At 35.8% G+C, this 18,815-nt stretch overlaps 1 long non-coding RNA gene across 1 annotated transcript; it reads left to right on the plus strand.

Annotated features, from left to right (window-relative positions):
- Positions 1–10,659: 10,659 nt before the first annotated feature.
- Positions 10,660–18,104, plus strand: LOC126958197 (uncharacterized). Its single transcript, XR_007727137.1, has 4 exons — positions 10,660–11,299; positions 12,260–12,459; positions 16,888–17,062; positions 17,732–18,104. It is a non-coding gene; the product is annotated as an uncharacterized LOC126958197 (long non-coding RNA).
- The last annotated feature ends 711 nt before the right edge of the window (positions 18,105–18,815 follow it).

Below are 18,815 nucleotides of genomic sequence, written 5' to 3' on the forward strand. Positions count from 1 at the left end.
AATATCTGTGGCTTTCCCTTGTGAACCATATTACGTACTGTAAAATCCTCCCACATTTATTTGGTTCTCCCAACACTGTGAGTATGAAGAGGCAAGCATAGTTTCTCCATATACAGTTAAAGAATGTGAGGTTCTTGAGTTAATTTTTGTATATAGTGTAAGGAAGGAACCCGGTTTCAGCTTTCTACATATGGCTGGCCAGTTTTCCCAGCACCATTTATTAAATAGGGAATCATTTCCCCATTGCTTGTTTTTATCAGGTTTGTCAAAGATCAGATGGTTGTAGATGTGTGGTGTTATTTCTGAGGCCTCTGTTCTGTTCCATTGGTCTATATGTCTGTTTTGGTACCAGTACCATGCTATTTTGGTTACTGTAGCCTTGTAGTATAGTTTGAAGTAAGGTAGTGTGATGCCTCTAGTTTTGTTCTTTTTGCTTAGGATTGTCTTGGCTATGTGGGCTCTTTTTTGATTCCTTATGAACTTTAAAGTAGTTTTTTCCAATTCTGTGAAGAAAGTGGTATGGGCAAATGGGCAGTGGATGGGCAAAGACTTCATGACTAAAACACCAAAAGCAATGGCAACAAAAGCCAAAATTGACAAATGGGATCTAATTAAACTAAAGAGCTTCTGCACAGCAAAAGAAACTACCATCAGAGTGAACAGGCAACCTACAGAATGGGAGAAAATTTTTGCAACCCACTCATCTGACAAAGGGCTAATATCCAGAATCTACAAAGAACTTAAACAAATTTACAAGAAAAAACCAACCCCATCAAAAAGTGGGCAAAGGATATGAACAGACACTTCTCAAAAGATGACATTTATGCAGTCAACATACAGATGAAAAAATGCTCATCATCACTGGTCATTAGAGAAAAGCAAATCAAAACCGCAATGAGATATCGTCTCATGCCAGTTAGAATGGAAATCATTAAAAAGTCAGAAAACAACAGATGCTGGAGGGGATGTGGATAAACAGGAATGCTTTTACACTGTTGGTGAGAGTGTAAATTAGTTCAACCATTGTGGAAGACAGTATGGCAATTCCTCAAGGATATAGAACTAGAAATACCATTTGACTCAGCGATCCTATTACTGGGTATATACTCAAAGGATTATAAATCATGCTACTATAGAGACACATGCACACGTATGTTTATTGTGGCACTATTCACAAGAGCAGACTTGGAACCAACCCAAATGTCCATCAGTGATAGACTGGATTAAGAAAATGTGGCACATATACACCCTGGAATACTATGCAGCCATAAAAAAGGACGAGTTCATGTCCTTTGCAGGGACCTGGATGAAACTGGAAACCATCATTCTAAGCAAACTATCATAAGGACAGAAAAACCAAACACTGCATGTTCTCATTGACAGATGGGAGTTGAACAATGAGAACACATGGACATGGGGTGGGGAATATCACACACTGGGGCCTGTCCGGGGGTGCTGGGGGGCTGGGGGAGGGATAGCATTAGGAGAAATACCTAATGTAAAGGAAGAGTTGATGGGTGCAGCAAACCAACATGGCGCATGTATACCTATGTAACAAACCTGCACGTTGTGCACACGTACCCTAGAACTTAAAGTATAAAAAAAGAATAAGAAAAATAATGTGAGGTTCAATTGTTCTAGTCATGGTGAGTGACTTCCCAAAGGTCGTCTAGCTTGTAAGTGGTGGGACCTCAATGCTTGATTCTTGGTTTCTAGTTCAATGTTTATTCCACTCATCAAGATGTTTCTTTCCTTTGTATGCAGTGCCTAATTTCTATCTTGAAGAACTCATTGTAGATTACTTGGATTTGATAAATCATCTGAATTCCACTTCTGGGCTCTGAGTAAACACTCCTAAATAATTCCAGGAGCCCTTCCAGTAACAGCTGAGAAAGATGAGATTTTCTGTGACAAAATAGCACAGATAATATGGCGTGGGTCCACAGTACCAGGTTTACAATCAATACAGAGGAACACTCCGGGTCGGTGCCCACCCTGAAACCCATTGTGAAGTCATTTGGCAGTTTGGAGAAAAGTAAACTATAGCAGGTCAGAAACACTTTCTTTCTGTCACCATGACCTAAACATCTGTGTGCTCTATTCTCTCTAAATTGGGCAAAAATTCTCTTCATCTGGCATTCTGGGATGGCATGAGAATTAATCATACTTTTTACTTAAAATTTCTTCTTCAAAACAAAAACACCTGTGCATGCAATTAAATATAAGGTTATGAAAGCAATTGTTTCCGCTTAGTCTTTATGATTTAATGACTACCTTATTAGCACATGTCCTCTGGGACTACTAGCCCTGTGTAATACATTAATTCAAGAAAATAAAACTATAATAACTATTGTTATATGGCCATGAATTATAGAAAAATGCCCCACAGAATCATGATTAGAAAAATCTCTTGCTATATTTCATAAAACAAGGAAAAGATAGAAATACAAATAACCAGCAATCATTCTGAATATCGTTAATTTTCACTACTTTAACTTGAAAATATTTTTAAAAATAAGTGTCTCATCCCCACTTCTTTTGAGTCAATGGGAAGGTTAGTCTGTCTTTCACAGCAGGGCTGTTAGTAAAAATTCTCAGTGATCTGGCACTTTCAGCATATTTTTCAATCCCAAAACTAATGTAAATTTCATATGTCTACCAACTTTCTTGTGTCCTTGCCCAGATGCCCACATGGGATCCCCCTAAGCACCCTTCATGCACCAACATAAACATTGATTTCTCCCTGGAAATTTCCCTGATCTTCCCTTGATCATACGACCTAGTACTTAACAAACAGCTCATGTAGTGCAATTATCTCATAGTATTATAGTTAATTGCACACACAACTGGTTTTTCTACTGATCTTGAATTCTTTGGTAGCATGGACACTATTTGGGAGCCCTTATTGCTATGAAAGTTAAAAGATATTAAAAATTATTATTGAGTAAAAATGAATTCAAAGACCCAGTATCTCATACTCTGGTGGGCTCCTCAAAGGGTTTTCTCTCATGAAACATGAGAATATATTAAATAAAAAGATTTCAAAATATAGACATGAATGTGATCAGAGTTTTTTTCTGTATTCAAAGGACACAAAATGGAAATTGATTCAGATTGTTCATTCCAAGTTATGAACCTTTACATTTTAAGAGCAAGCAATGTAATTTTTGTTCTTCAAAAAGTCTGAAGACAACTTAGTCTTTATGAGCTAGTGACTACTTCAGAAAACCTCAATAATGCATAATGTACACATAGTTTCATCTGCCTATCGAGAGGATTATGACCTAATAGTGGTTCTTAGTGTTAGTTGCAGATTGGAATCACCTGGGAGCTGTATAAATCACTGATGTCTGGGTCCCACCCAATTGGTCAGAGGTGTAATAGGCATGGATGGTTGTGGCTAATAGCTCCCCAGGTGAGACCAATGTGCAGTGGAAGTTGAAAACTCTTGCCTTACAGCAAAATAGCATCCAAATGTCATACAAACCACACCTGGACCCAAAATGGACCCTGCTGATAAATTAGCTTATCGCATCTTGTGAATACCTACAGCTTCTCAAATATTATGGAATTGAAACTGAGAAGTATATCACGTGCCTCCTAATAAAAATCCCCAACATAAGATAAAACCTTCTCTTACTCCAAGTGTTGAATCATTGGAATAGCAACAGATCCATCCAGAGCACAGAGATAGAGCTGCAGCATGGGAATACCCATGCACATGTTACAGACTTAGGACAGGTTGTGATTGATTACCCTGTTACTTCAGTCTTGGGGGTAGTACTTTCTGCATTCATATGGGTGGACTGTAGACAATTGCCTGGAAACTCCAAAATTCGTAATTTTCCATCTAGGAGTCGAAAAAGGAATTCATTTGAGAAATAGGTTCCTCTCTGGCTAAGGCCAAAATATCCAATAGATACTGCAATGAGGAGAAAGCAGGGATATATCCAATGACAATTTTAAGTAGCAGCGCATGATTTCTATTTTGCTGTGGTATGCATTTGTTTCATTACACATCCCCACACCCACACCCCCACACGTATACCAATAAATCACAATTAAGCAACTTTGGGAACAAAGAATTTGAGTCAGAACACAATGAACTTTTCCCACAAAATCCAGATATGTGTTTTGCTTCTATTTGCAACAAGCTGTGATTCCCATGTGAAAGGTATCAGTGTATTTCCTCTTCCTGTCAATCATGCCAGGAAAACTTCTGGTATGTTGGGTTATGACCTTTCATCCTGGACATGAGCCAAAAGCCACCAGTAATTTGACTGGTGTAATTATTTAGGCTGTTTCTAATAAGCCTAAAAATGTGATGTTAACATTTTTCACATGTTTGTAGGCTTCTGGCTTTCATGCTATCCTCAGCATGCCATTATAAGCTTTTGTTTGGTTATATTGGAAGAAAATATAATTTTTCAGTAGCTGAATTTTGATCATTTTTTACTGCTAGAAAATACCTTGCCTACAGGGCCATAAGATATTATTTCTTTAAAATTTTGGCATTTTTCTCATGTTAGGCCAAACTTTTAACAATAATCAAAATTCATGCAGCATAAATTTACTGAGCATGTACTATGTGCTAGACATTGTACTAGGTTCTGTGAATGAAAAGATAAATAAGACCAAGCTTAGATCCTTAAGTAGATGAACTGGTAAAAATTAAATTAATATTTAATGCAATTAGCAGAGACACAGAGTTTAAGTTCTAGCTCTATGGATTGTATGTCACTTTTAAATATATTATTGTACAGACTGGGAAACTGAGGCACAAGTTCACACAGCTGGTATGCAGCAGAACTGAGAACTAGACTTAGAGATTTTGGATACACACACTGGATAGAAACCATTATGTCATCATGGTTCTGGAGTCTAAGTTGATTCGTTGTTTGGTTTAAACAAAGAATAATGTTAAATACCATCTTGAGGAAAGGGAAATATGTATGTTATATATAACATATACATAATATTAATATTTAGACACTTTACATATTTACTTATATTTTATATATTTATTAATGCATATTTTTAAATATATATTTGTATATACACATCAATATTTATAATTTTAAAAATATAATTCAGTAGCGTGGAAAGAATCATATGACCTTAACCTGAGCCAATGAGTCCCTCTTGTCTCTTTAGAGAAGCTTATCATCAGGGTCAAATTTCACATACTAAAGATCCTGGAAGACTTTGTGCTTCTGAATGCATTTTGTAGAGCCAGGTTTCCATCATAAACATACTCTAGAATGGGTCATCCTGCCTGACTTGGAGACGTGGGTAGTCTAGTAGTCATACAGGTAAATATCTTTAGCCAGTAATAAGCAGCACAAAACAAAGTCAATCATTAGGAGAAACCATTCTCTGCAGTTGAAGGCGTTGGACTTGATTAGTTTGAAAAATATTTATTGAGTGGAAACTGAAAACGATGCCAACTGGGGTGTACAAATAAGCAAGGATTCCTGTTTTGTTTTGTTTTTTTATCTGCCTCCTTAGTAGAGGTACAAATGGAGGAACAGGTAATGCAGGTAAAGTTGGATGTGCTGTGCAAAGGGAAGCTCAGGGGCCAAGTAAAGACTCTAGCAGGGAAATTATGCTAACAGTTGATGTTCTCCTTCAGTTAAGAAAATATGGATATCCGATTGCAACACAACGTTGAAAAAGGCTGCCACAATTACCATTTTCTTTATGTCTTTTTATAAAATCCTTTAAAAGAAAAGAAATGACTAATTAAGACATGTAGATAGTTTAAACACTAGTGCTATTCTCTGGCTCATCCACTTTCTAGCCATGTTATTTTGAGCATGTAAGTTACTTACCTGTAACTCAATTTTCCCTTCTCTGAAATGGAATTAATGATTGTTCTCTAACTTATAGAGATACTATGGGATAAAACAGAAAAAAAAAAGCTTTTATTTATAGAGCCTAGCAAACATTGAAAGCTCAGTAATTTAGATTTATTACTGTATTCTTAATATGATCACATAGAAATGTGTTTTTTTGAGGACACAAATACAAAAGCAGAACCAATGCAAGCTATTGGCTTTCTCTATGGACAGGCCAAAAGAAGCTAGGGGATATCTGTGAGATGATCTCAAAGCTACAAACAAAAAAAGGGGGCTTATGCACAAAATTCACTGTCTTATAAGGTGGCCCTTCTAATCATCCTTGGCCCCTACCCTGTGCCCCACCACCTTTATTTATTTCCTCTATTGAAATCTCATAGGTGCAATTTTTGTGAGAATGGGTCATTAAAAACAACAACAACAACAAAAAAGAATCTAAGTTCAAAAAGAGACTTTGGGCCTGAAACAAAAATATAAATTAGCAGAAGGCTCAGAATGTTGTCCCCAGCAACTAATGCAAGGACTGAAAATGCACTTGCCTTAATATTTCAAGTTATGCTTAAAGAAGGTACCAGACACAATTAAGTTTCCTTGCCTCTTGAGTTTGAATATTTCAAATTTATCTGCAAAAGTGAGTGAGATGACCTAATTGTACCTCTGCTTTTCACTTGAATTTATCTTTTTGAGTGACAGGAGGTTGCTTCTTAGGCAGATGCCTTCCGTTTAATAATTCAGTAATTAGATGCAATGCTGTCAGCTGTTAAATTTCTAACAGCTTTTCAATGACAACATATTGGAGGAGTTTGTGGTCCTCCAAGGTCTTTCTCAGTTGTCTTTAACAGGAAAGACAGAGATACAAGACAGCATTCTCACTCAGGTGTGTGCAAACTCAGGTGTGGAGGTGGCTCAGCATTTACATCCAAATACCTTCATTTCCTCACTTTCAGATCACGTTAGCCGTAAAGGGTCAGGTATGGCCTGAGGAAGTGGAAAAGAGTAAAAATAAAATGTCTCATCATCTGTGCACTCTGATTTTGCAGAGAAGTTAGCCTATGGTTCATTCAATGAGCATCACCTTGCTGAAGAAAAGGGAAAGATATTTTAGAACGCCATTGTATAAATTCTGCCTACACAAAGGTATGTGCTTTGTTTTGAATCTCAAAAATTATTTTTGCAAGTAATCTAATTTTTTTTTCAAGAAGAAACCTACCAAAGAAACAAAAAAAGGTGAAAGGTGCTAACGGCAGCATACTCATTAGCAAATACAACCCAGCCATTTTGCATTAGCAGACTTAGTCACATTATTTTTTATGTCTTTGTTCATTGGCAAGGACTTCCAGTAGCTTAATAATTCACTCTCAGACCTGCTTTATCAAGAAGACACTGTGTTTTAGAAAGTATAAAAGATCATTTAGAGCAGTAACAAATTACTGCTTTTAATAAAATGCTTTTTTCACTCAATAGGATACTGTAAAAAGATAGTCTACAGAGAAGTAGTCTATAGAAAAGGAACATTTTTAGCTTTGAGAAAATAATACTGGGAAAATGATAATGTAGTCGTGAATCATAGCACAAAAGAGGATAAAGAGGCTCATTCTCTGACATCTCTCTCTGTGGCTGCCCCATCAACCTGTCGAATCATTCCTTTAGAGTCTCCTTTTACAAGCTCCTCTTTCTCCAAGCTCAATCCTTAGAGCTACATTCTACAAAGACCAGTTTCTTTGCCATTTGCTCTTTACACACCATTCCCAGGTGTGGCCCAATTCATTGGTTTCCAAAACTGGACACACATCAGATTTCCTCAGGGGGCTTTCTAACCATGCAGGTTCTTGGCCACCTTACCTGACATGCTGAATATAAACCATGAGGGGGTGGGCCAAGGAATCTGTGGTTTTACAAATTTTTCCAGGTGATGAAAGATCTGAGAATCTAAGCTGAAATTCACTACATCACTGAAGCTGCAAGTGCTATAAAGATCTGCGTTTTAGCTCTCCTTTCCCTTTTAGCAGCAGGCATGGCTATATAACTGCCTGATAAATGTCTGTGTCTGTAGGTCACTCCTATTCTTCACATGCAATGTGCCCGAATCGGCTTCTCCCATAGTAGTCATTTGGGTGACCCTTGTATCCACCCATGCAGCTAATACTTTCAACTCTTGTCTCTCCCTCATCCTCTCTATAGAGTTATCAAGCCCTAAGACATGCCCTTTTTACTCCATTTTACTCTCCCTGTCCTAGTTTAGGATTTTCTTACTTAAATTTTCCTGTACTAGACTGGCAATGACCAAGTCAAGAAGTGCTGATGGGTGGGTTGTGAGGAGACAGTGAAGACAGGGAGCCAAGAAAGGCTCTAAGAATTTTGCCTTAAGCAACTGGGGATACTGGCACCCTTTATGGATATGACTAAGCCTGGGACAGAAAAGTGTCCTACAGAAGAATAAAAATTCAAATACTGGACATATTAACTTTGAGATGCCTATGACATATCCCAGTTGAGATGTCAAGTAGGCAATTTTATATATACATATACATATTCATATACATATACATATACATATACATGTACATATACGACTTCGGATCTCTTGGGAGGTGCGTAGGAGATATAAATTTGGGTGCCCCCTCCAAACAGATGACATTTAAAGCAGTTAGAAGGGAAGAGACTATCACAAGAAGTGAAGAGAAGGATGGCCAAACTTTTGAGAATGGCAAGCACTTTCCCAGGCTTTTACTGCCCACCCTAAATCATCACCTATGTTCCAGCCACATCAAATCATTCTTTATGCCCCAGATAAATACAGGCAGTGGGGAGCCAGATGTACTATCCCAGACTGATCGTTCCTGTATCTGCCCATTGCAACTTCTACTCCACTGCAAAGAGCCCTAAGCCCCAAATAGAAGGTGAATTACCTTGTCACTATATCTGGACATGGGATTACTCTTCTTTGAAAGGACTCAAAAAAAATCTTAGCCTTAGACTTGTGCGTCTAGATTACTCCAAGTTCCTCCTACCCCCAGCAAGCTTTCTCATTCTGTTTGTTGCGACGTTCCTTGGGTTTCAATGGCTTACAGTAAACCTCTATAGTCAGTCCCCAGAGCTTCTCTAGGGATATGTTGAAAGATGTTCTTTGGAATTTAGAAATCGTTTATTAATTCAACAAAGCTAGGCTTTTAATATCATGAACTTAAAAAAAAAGTTAATTTGAAATTCTAGCTGAGCAATGACTTCTTTGTCCTGGATGGCATTTGACATCTTCCCGAAACAATTAATGCCATTGATCCAGTGAGTGAGAAACATCAGTGCAAAATGATTGACAATGAAGGAAAAATACATTGTTTTCAATATCACCCCCCCCATCTACTTTCTCCCTCTTGCAGACCTTTGCACCTTTGAAAAGCACATTTGTTTTCATGAAAGTGCTCTCCACTCCTCTTCCCAGGAAGTGCATTGTCGGTTTTCTGTGTGGAGCTGCCCCCATGAAGAAAGCTGTGCCCACCCTCTGAGATATTGTTGAGCCCCACCTAGGTTGAGCAGAGCAGACACCCATCTTTAATGCAGGGCAGAAATAAATTACCTGAAATGAACAATGGGTGTTTGTCATGCAGAGGCAGCAAAAGTAGCGTGGCCAGAGAAATGCCTCCCACTAGGATTGCAGGCGTACTTACCTTGGAACCCATTGTGTATGAGTTTGTATTTGTCCACATAGCCTTTACCCATAAGAATTTCAGTCGTCAGATCTATTCCTGTTGGCTACAACAAGAAAAGGGAAGTGAGAATTGAGAATAAAAAGTCAGGGATCAGGGTTGGGCAGAAGCAGAGAAGTAAATGGCTGAGGTGAAGCCAGATATTTTTGTTTTTAGTTTTTTCAAAGAAGCCTTAGGCAAAATGACACTGAGGGGGTGAAATTTAAATTTTAACACCATGGTCTCTTAAGAAGGGAGCTGACACACACATGTTTATAATGGGCCAAAACAAACTGCTTTGTCATAAGGTTATCATGAGTAAAATTGAGACCACGTAACCTTGCATGTTGAGTTGGTTAAATACTCAAGCTAGTTCTTGATTCTGAGACCACAGTCACACACACACACACACACACACACGCACGCACACACCCAACAGGCCCAAAGTGGGGAAAATGAAACTCAGAAAACCTGTTGTACATACTTACATACTATGGGACAAACAAAATTTATAAGTATTAAAAATACTAAACGAAAGTTTGGATCCTGAAACTATTTCAAGAAATTAATGATGATAAAATCATATTATTTGTTCTAAATGTATTTATTCAAATAGAATTAAAAAATCTGACAGGCAGTATGTGTAGACTGGCCAGATATTTTGTTTTAGTTATATTTTCTCTGTATTCATAAATCTATATAGTCAGTCTCAGAGCTATGGCATGTGCAAAAGACAAAGTTTAACAGAACAACCTAATTAAAAAGAAACTCCTTATTTTACTCACAGGGGATCAGATTATGAAGTACTTGGAAACATTAAAAAAAAAAAAAATCTCGTTTTCCTGGCTATTCATGTTTCTTTGATCCCAGAGTTACTCTAGCACATCTTTTTTCAAGTCGTTCCTTATCAAATTCTCTCCTTAACGCCCCACCTTCTTCCTCTCCACATGATTCCTCTTTCTCTCTATTCTTCCCCTTGAAACTGTCATTATTTTATGGCTTCTAGTGCTAGGTCATTTCCTTGACATTCTTCAGTCCCTTTCTTCTTTGACTTTCTTGGTCTCTAAGTTCTGCGTCATAAAAATTCAAAGAACAGAACCTTGACAATAACGTTCTGTACTTACCAACTTGAACATATCCTTAATCAGACTACAATGCTTGGAGCACAATGGGCCCTTAAAAATGGGGACAAGAGGGAAGAAGAAAGGAAGGCTGGAGCAAGCAAAAAGGACAGCTAGGTTTCTTTGTCAAGTTTTAAAAGTATCGTTGTATGGAAGTTTTACAAAAGAAATTTTAAACACCACAGATTTCTTCCTTTTGAGTTATTATATGCAGTAACATAACATTAAAAGGGCAACAATGTTTTTACGTTTATCATGTGGTTAAGCAAATTGTTAAACACAGTTGATTACCAAAAACAGGGAATATGGCAGAAGATCAAAGAAATGCCAGAAATTTTTATTTTATGTGGGGACATTCGGAATTTAGTTGAGCTTGACAGAGTCCTGCTGGCTAACACCAAGGAGAGACTATTGCTGTCCCCATGCAAGTGGCTGGAATAATGGAAGTGAAGAAGGAAATCACCACATGGTGGACGCTTTGAAGTTGGTTACAGATAGGAAGTTAGAACAAACTTCAATGGGTGAGGGGTCATGAGGATACCAGGAGAAGGTAACGTAAGACTGAATGAACGAAGAGAATGGTGGTCACATGAAAATAAGGAGCAAAACTTCAGGAACAGTCTGAGATAACAAGAAGGTTGGTCCCCCAGGGCTCAGTCTTATGTCTCCAGTGCCATTTGACATTTTTTTTTTTTGAAACCAAGTCTTTCTCCGTCACCTAGGCTGAAGTGCAGTGGTGTGATCTCAGCTCACTGCAACCTCCGACCCCAGGTTCAAGCGATTCTTCTGCCTCAGCCTCCCGAGTAGCTGGAACTACAGGCGTGTGTCAACACGTCTGGCTACGTTTTATATTTTTAGCAGAGATGGGGTTTCACCATATTGGCCAGGCTGGTCTCAAACTCCTGACCTTGTGATCTGCCCACCTCAGCCTCCCAAAGCCATTTGACTTTTATTCCAGGAATAAACATATGTTTACACATCATAATAAATAAATAAGTTATTTATTTCACATATGTTTATACCCGAAATAAAAGTCAAATACATTTCCTGAAAAGAACAGTGGGTCCTTGTCACCCAGAAGAGGTAGAAGTGGTATGCAAGAGAAATTCCTATTGCCTGGGTTAATTAATTGTTGCATTACTTCTAATGCAACAAATGAAGTACTTCTTCCTTCTCTAAATATTCAGATGGACTTTATATTGCCTATTTGCTCTTCAGTCCCAGAATTTCTTAGATTAGAGTAAGAGTGCTGATGGGTATTACAATCTTACAAATCAAGTTGAAGATTATGGGCACTGTGGAGTTCACATGTAAATGAGAGTTGCTTAACATGCATCAGTGACAGTGAAACATAGAGGGATTGCCTAGATTTGAAAATATTTCCGCAAATTATACATTGTTTTGTCATGAGTGCTTACTAAACATCTGCATACATTTGTGTGTGTCCTTTTATGACCACCTCAATGACTTCTTTTGTACTTGTTATTTGCTGTCATCACTCTTTGCCAAGTGTATGTATGACATGTTAGCCATTACTGAGTTGACAGACACTGCCAAATCTGTACATGAATGCAATCTCCAACATTTTCCTATATAGCTTTATTTCCAATATATGGGTCCCATCCCATTGTAACACTAATTGAGAACTTCCCATCTGGAGGAAAGCAGAGAATGAATGACATGCAATATTGGACCCTAAACAGAACCAATGACAAAACTGTGAGCTCACAACCACACACTTCTGGAGAACCTTGCTACCAGAGAAGTGTTACTTCCAAGCTGTAAAATCACTCAGCAGTAAGTCAGGTAACCCAGACTTGATTTCTTCTCTTCACTTCATTCCTTTGTTCACACTGTTCCCTGGGATTGAAACGTTCTTTCATGCTCTCTTTACCACATTAACTCCTGCTCATTCCTATAAAATTCACATAAAATTCTTGTGTGTGTTCTTCCTTGTGTCAATAACCTCATATTGAATACTTGATTCTTCCAATGTGTAGTAGCTAGTCCCTCTGTCACTCCAAAGAAATACATGTCTTCTTCTCCAAAACTCCTGAATGTGTTACATTACATGGCTATGAAAATTCAAGTAGCAGATGGAAGCAAGGTTGCTAATTAGCTGATGTTAAAATGAGAAGATCATCCTGGATTTTCTGGGTGAGTCTAATTTAATAAGAGCATCCTTAAATGGTGAAAGGTGAGGCAGAGGAGTTGGAACCAGAGAAATGCATCATAAGAAAGATTTTCCCAGAACTGCTAGATTTGAAGATGGAGGAAGGGGCCACAGGGAAGGAATGTAGGCAGGCTTTAGAATCTGGAAAAGGCAAGGTAACAGATTAGGTTTAGAGTCTCCAGAAAGGAACGCAGACCTCTATCACCTTGGTTTTAACCTGTGAGACAGGTTTGACTTCTGACATCCAGAACTCTAAGATGATAAATTTGTGTTGTTTTAAGCCACTAAATCTGTGGTAATTTGTTACAGCTGCAAAGGGAAACTAGTACACCATCTATGGATAAAGACCATTCCAAAGGGTTTGCTTGTATGTTTCTTCCACTGGGCTGGGAGCTTCCTAAGGTCAGAAACTAGGTATCATTCAGTCCTACATCCCTAAAAACCTATTGTAATTTGTAATTAATTCCTGAGTAAGAAGAGACAGACAAGAGAGAGGAAAGTCAAAATTCTAACTGTATGTTTAAATCTGTGATCCACAAATACTCTCCATATAGGCTAAACTACCTGAGAGTATCATCTGTGGCTTGTGTGGTTGTCAAAAGGGTGAACAGCAATCTTCTCAATAGTGGTTTGGCTCATCTGTTCCTCACGAGCTCAAATGATTTGCCTTCCAAAAATCATCAAGACGATAAGACTCAAAGCAGCTTCATAGCTAGAAGGATTTGAGAAATTATAATTATGGGATATGACCAAAGCCATACTCTAGGATAAAGCATAGCAACAAATGCTTTTATTCTTCAAAAAGAAAAATAATATCAAATATTACAAAAATATTAAGGAGAAAAACAAAAAGAGGAGGGCAGTAAAGAAAAAGAAAATATAATCAAAACCAAATATAAATATATAAGTCACTGATCAATCAATAAAAGAGTTTTTAACCTATAAAGCCAATCAAAGAGACAAGGCTTAAAGCATAGACAAGCAAAATTAATTGAGAGAAAGGCTGTAATACTGAGTCTTTGGGGAATTGAAAAGCTGAGTAAAGAAGGGATTAAGAAGGTATTGAACAATCGGAAAAGATCAATAGACATAAAACAAATTTAAAAGATATTTTCAAATTTTATAAAATATAGGTCCTAGAACCATGAATTATTTTAGACTTTCATGGAATATATAATTTTCACACCATTTAAGTTGTCTATATCAAATATGGAGAAATTCAAAATCTGTTTCCTGAAGCTGGCACAATCTTGTTCTGAAAACCTGAGGGGATGACATAAAAAGACAACTATGAATTATTATATCTTTTAGGAGTAAACTACAAAAATTCTAAGAAATATACTAATTCTCCTACAATTACCACTATCGTTGTTACATTATTTATTGTGTTCTTGTTATCTGACAGACAATGGGTTAAGAATGCTTTATCTCAGATAATCTTTACATCCACCTGTTAGTAGATATCATTATTATTCCTATTTTACAGAAGACAGCTAAATGTTAGCAATATTAAATAAATGATTCAATGTTACAAACTAACAAGGCAAGAGCAAGATGTTAATATAGATTTTTCAAACACCAAAGCTATTCAATAATAATAATATTTTAAAATAATCATCCTTGAAAATAAACAGTAGTGATCCCAGGAATATTTAAGAGGCTTCATATGGGTAAACACATATATACCTAAAGACCAAACAAAAGCTATGAGAACCTCAACGAAGCCAAAATTCATAGACTTTATCATCAACTTATAATAACAAATAAGTAAAATGAGAGAAAGCAAAAAGATAACACAGATAAATGAAACTCCTATTCAAAACCTACTACTTTAAGAAAAACATAACCTTCTTAACATAAATGCATAGAAATATCAGCCAATGTAACCTGCTAAATGGATGAAATTTTAAAAAATTTCCATCAATTGGAAACATAACTATAATACATACTACGTGTTAATTATTGAATGTTTCACAACTTCTAGTCAATATGCTAATATATTAAGTAGGAATGTTTATAAGTTATAGCAGAAAGGACAAAAAACGCTCTCATGATTTGAAAATAATTTGATAATGTACCTAACGATTCTTTGGAAGTCAACTGAAACACTAAGAGCTAACAGCATTTTGTAAAGCAACAGGATAATTGCTAAGTACAGAAGAATCAATATCTTTTGTATAAAGTATCAATACAAATCCAAAGAATTAGAAGAATAATGTAAGATTCCACAGGAGTCTGAAACACATAAGATACTTAGAGCTAACCTAAGTTGAAGTATATGTAAAGATGATTAAGTCATAGAACCTTACAAAGAGAGACAAAAGAAGCTTTAATAAGTGATATATATGTATGTAAATACACATGCATATATATGTATATAAATACACATGCATATACATATATACTAATGTTCCTGTATTCCGTTGTTCCTGGAAGGGGAATAATAATTGGAAAAGATAGAAATTATTTCAAATTAGTTTCTAAGTTTAATTAAATTTCTGATAGAGTGTGCTAAAACTTGTAAAATCATTTTAATCTAGTAAGACATTTGAAAAAGTACAGTGATAGAAGCATACTTACTTTACAATATATTAAAATGTAAAACCACAACAATTAAAATGAGAAGTTATCAGGGAATATATATTTTGAATTTTTTTAAAAAGGGTTTATGACTCTAAAGTAGAGGTATTTCTGTCTGGTTGTGTTTGTACGTGTGTGTGTGTTTCAACCTGCAATATAATAGTGAAAGCATTTCAAATACATGGAAAAGTGACCTATTATTCTAAAATTCATCTTAGAAACATCAAATATTATTTCCAAAGTAAGTTAAATATTTGTATTACAGTGATACATGGAGTAATTCTTCCACTAACCTGAGAGTTAAGAGAAGTTGTGTTATTTAGTCTCAGGGTAGAGAAGTAATTGCTAATCTAAAACAAGTGGAAAAAGTATAGATAGATATCAATATATAAAATTTTATTATTTTACATAACCCCAAGAAAAAAATGATACAAATGACAAAATGGGAAACATATTTACAATAAACCAAAAACAATAATCTTATTTATATTTAGAGAGTTACTAAAAACCAGTGCACAAAATTGTCAACATTCTAACTGAATAGCCAAAAGATATTACAGAAACTATGTATATGAAGGGCTGTAAGTATCCAATAAACAATTGTTTAATGAATATATTTTCAACTGAACAGTAGGCTAAAGAGGAAACAGGTTAAAAAAATGCAATAACTTTTTTATTTCCTAACAAAAGGGCAATGATACATAAAATTATTTGATAATACTTGTCCAGATATGGTTGTCTTATCTATATGTGGAAGTGTAAATTACCGAAAATATCTTCAAAGCAATTTTTGAAACTATTGTCAAAAGGTCAAGAGCCAAGAACATACATGCATTTTGATTTAGTAACTCTATTTTTATAAATTTACCTTCCTGAAATAAGCAGCATGCTTACAAACTTTATATGCAGGATGTGTATTATACAGTGTTATCCTTATAAGAGCAAAAAAGTTAGCAATTTACATTTATAAATGTATAATGGGTTTTATGTAACAAATAAATGAAAGTTTTAGAGAATATTTTCTGACACAGAAATGTTACTCTATATAATTTTAAATTTAAAAAGTAGCATGATCTCAATTTGGCACTTATTATATATATGTAATGAAAAAGCTACAAGGAAGTATGCTATATAATTAATAGTAATTATCTCTGGTTAATAAGAGAAGAACATTTTACTTTTATATTTTCTTTGTTTTTTATAAATTTAATGCAATCTTTTTCATTGAAAAAACACACACATACATTTCTAAACAAAGTACTGAAAACTCTATCACTCATATTAATTGCTGAAATAATGAATCAAAAATTAGAAGTTTAATTTTGGCACATATTTTAGTAAGAATCATTCATATTCTCTATTTCCCTCCCAATTCCCCAAATAGAATTAAATAGGATAGTAAAGAAATACACAAACTAAAATTTGTACTATCAATTTGTGAGTTCCAGCAGACTTTTCACTCTTATTTCTAGGTCCCTGCAACTGATGCAACCTTTACTCTAAGAGGACATCATGTTCATAACAAACCTTGGATCTCAAACATACCTAAAAAGCAGCTTAAAGTCCTTGGAGCAGACAGTACGGTTGAGAAATGTTACACCAGTTGGATGTCAATCCATAAAACCCATTCTAGAGAAAATCATGGAGGTAAAAATAAAGGAGGAAAAGTATAGGGCAGGATGGTACCTTCACAAAACTTTGAGTGTAACACCTGAATGGGAAAAATAAAAATAAAAAGACCTTCTTGATAGTTGGAATTATTTGTTTAAAATGTTACTGTGTAAGAAAGAACAAGTCATTTTGAGATCTGAGCATTGTGTTCTGTTCTTTTTCAGATGGTGCCCAGTTTAATTCAGTTGAGCTCTTAGATGCTGAAAGTATTTAAATTTAGAAGGAATGAAGAAATCAATTCAAAATTTAAAAAACCTCACACCCATCAGAAAACATGGCACATGTTTCTCTCATTTAGTCTAGTACCCTTTTGTTTTCTCATTGCATCTCACAGTTCTCAGTTGGGCTTGGATTCTTATAATGATAGTATGCATACAGGGAAAATGTAGAAAATCAGTAATTTAGGCAGGAAGTGGAATTTTCAGTTTGCGTGTGCTAGCTTCTCCCTCATTTAAGTAAGTTATTAATGTTTAATGATGACATAACTATGACTCTGAAGTTCCGAGGTCACAGAGAAATTCTACTGAAGAAAAAGAACTTGGGAATCTTTTTCTTTGTCACTCCCTTGAAGAGTGTTTCAAAGATTAGGGACCTATGTACTTTGCTTCTCTCCAAGTTATAATAAAGATTATTTTGTTTTTGCAGATGTTTAAAGACATGAAGCCAAAGACAAATTTTTCAACCAGAACCCTCAAGAAATGTCACTTCTGTGTCTTGCCAAGAGAGATCCAGCATTTTTTTCTACATAAACATCTGCTGGAAACATTTTAAAGGGAGGCATTTTAAATAATGACGTTTATAGCTTCTTGTCTTTAATAAGTCTGAAAAAGAAGAAAAATGAATTTGAGATATATTCCTTCCCAAAGCAACTTTTCTTCACTGATATGCATCATATTAGATGATCTAAGAGTGAAAACATTAACATTATGTTGGGGGGAAATGGTTAAGAACATTTCTCTGAACTGTCTGTATCAATCATACCTGAGAAACAGTCATAAATCACAGGTTCCTTTAACTCGAGAAACTCCATTAGTTCATTGTTTCGCCTACTTGTTTGTGGTAATTATACTATGTTTATATTTACATAATAATTGGATTTTCCATTACATTAAACAAAAAAACTCTCAAAAAAGAGAGTCAGGGAACCATAAGTTAGCTATACAACCTAAACAATGCAAACTCATTTGTAGTTAGAATGGAAACTTCATCTCGTACAAACTAACACGGATGTTTGGGGATAATTCTCTGTAGGAAATGCAAGATATATTGCCAGGATCTTTAAGGTTCCATGGAAAAGACATACACAGATTGCCTTTGGTAATAGGTGTTTATTGCAAAGATACACAAAGATGTAATTTAGCAAGAAATGTTATCTCGTAGTTACTTTGGGTTTCACTGTTTTAAAGAATCAAGTGTACTGCAGGCATCATGAAGAAGTGAGAAAATGGTTTGGCACCTTTCAGATTACAAACTAAGCTCAAATGATATGTCTTTTTTTCCTTTACCTGGCATTTTAACTTCCCCAAACAACTGATTTGATTGACAGCTTTGCCACCATCCAAAACCTACTGTCAAGAATTTCACCCAAGTCAGCTCAGGTGAAATTCTTACACACTAGTCCCCAAGTAAAAGGTGGTTTCTCTTGACACATGAAGTTCAAGCAATTAAAGACCAATTCAATGAAGTGCTGGTTTTGGTCCTTTTAGAAATTAGCAATGGCCATGGCTGA

The sequence above is a fragment of the Macaca thibetana genome, chromosome 7 (genome assembly GCF_024542745.1).
Source record: "Macaca thibetana thibetana isolate TM-01 chromosome 7, ASM2454274v1, whole genome shotgun sequence".
NCBI classification, from domain to species: domain Eukaryota; kingdom Metazoa; phylum Chordata; class Mammalia; order Primates; family Cercopithecidae; genus Macaca; species Macaca thibetana.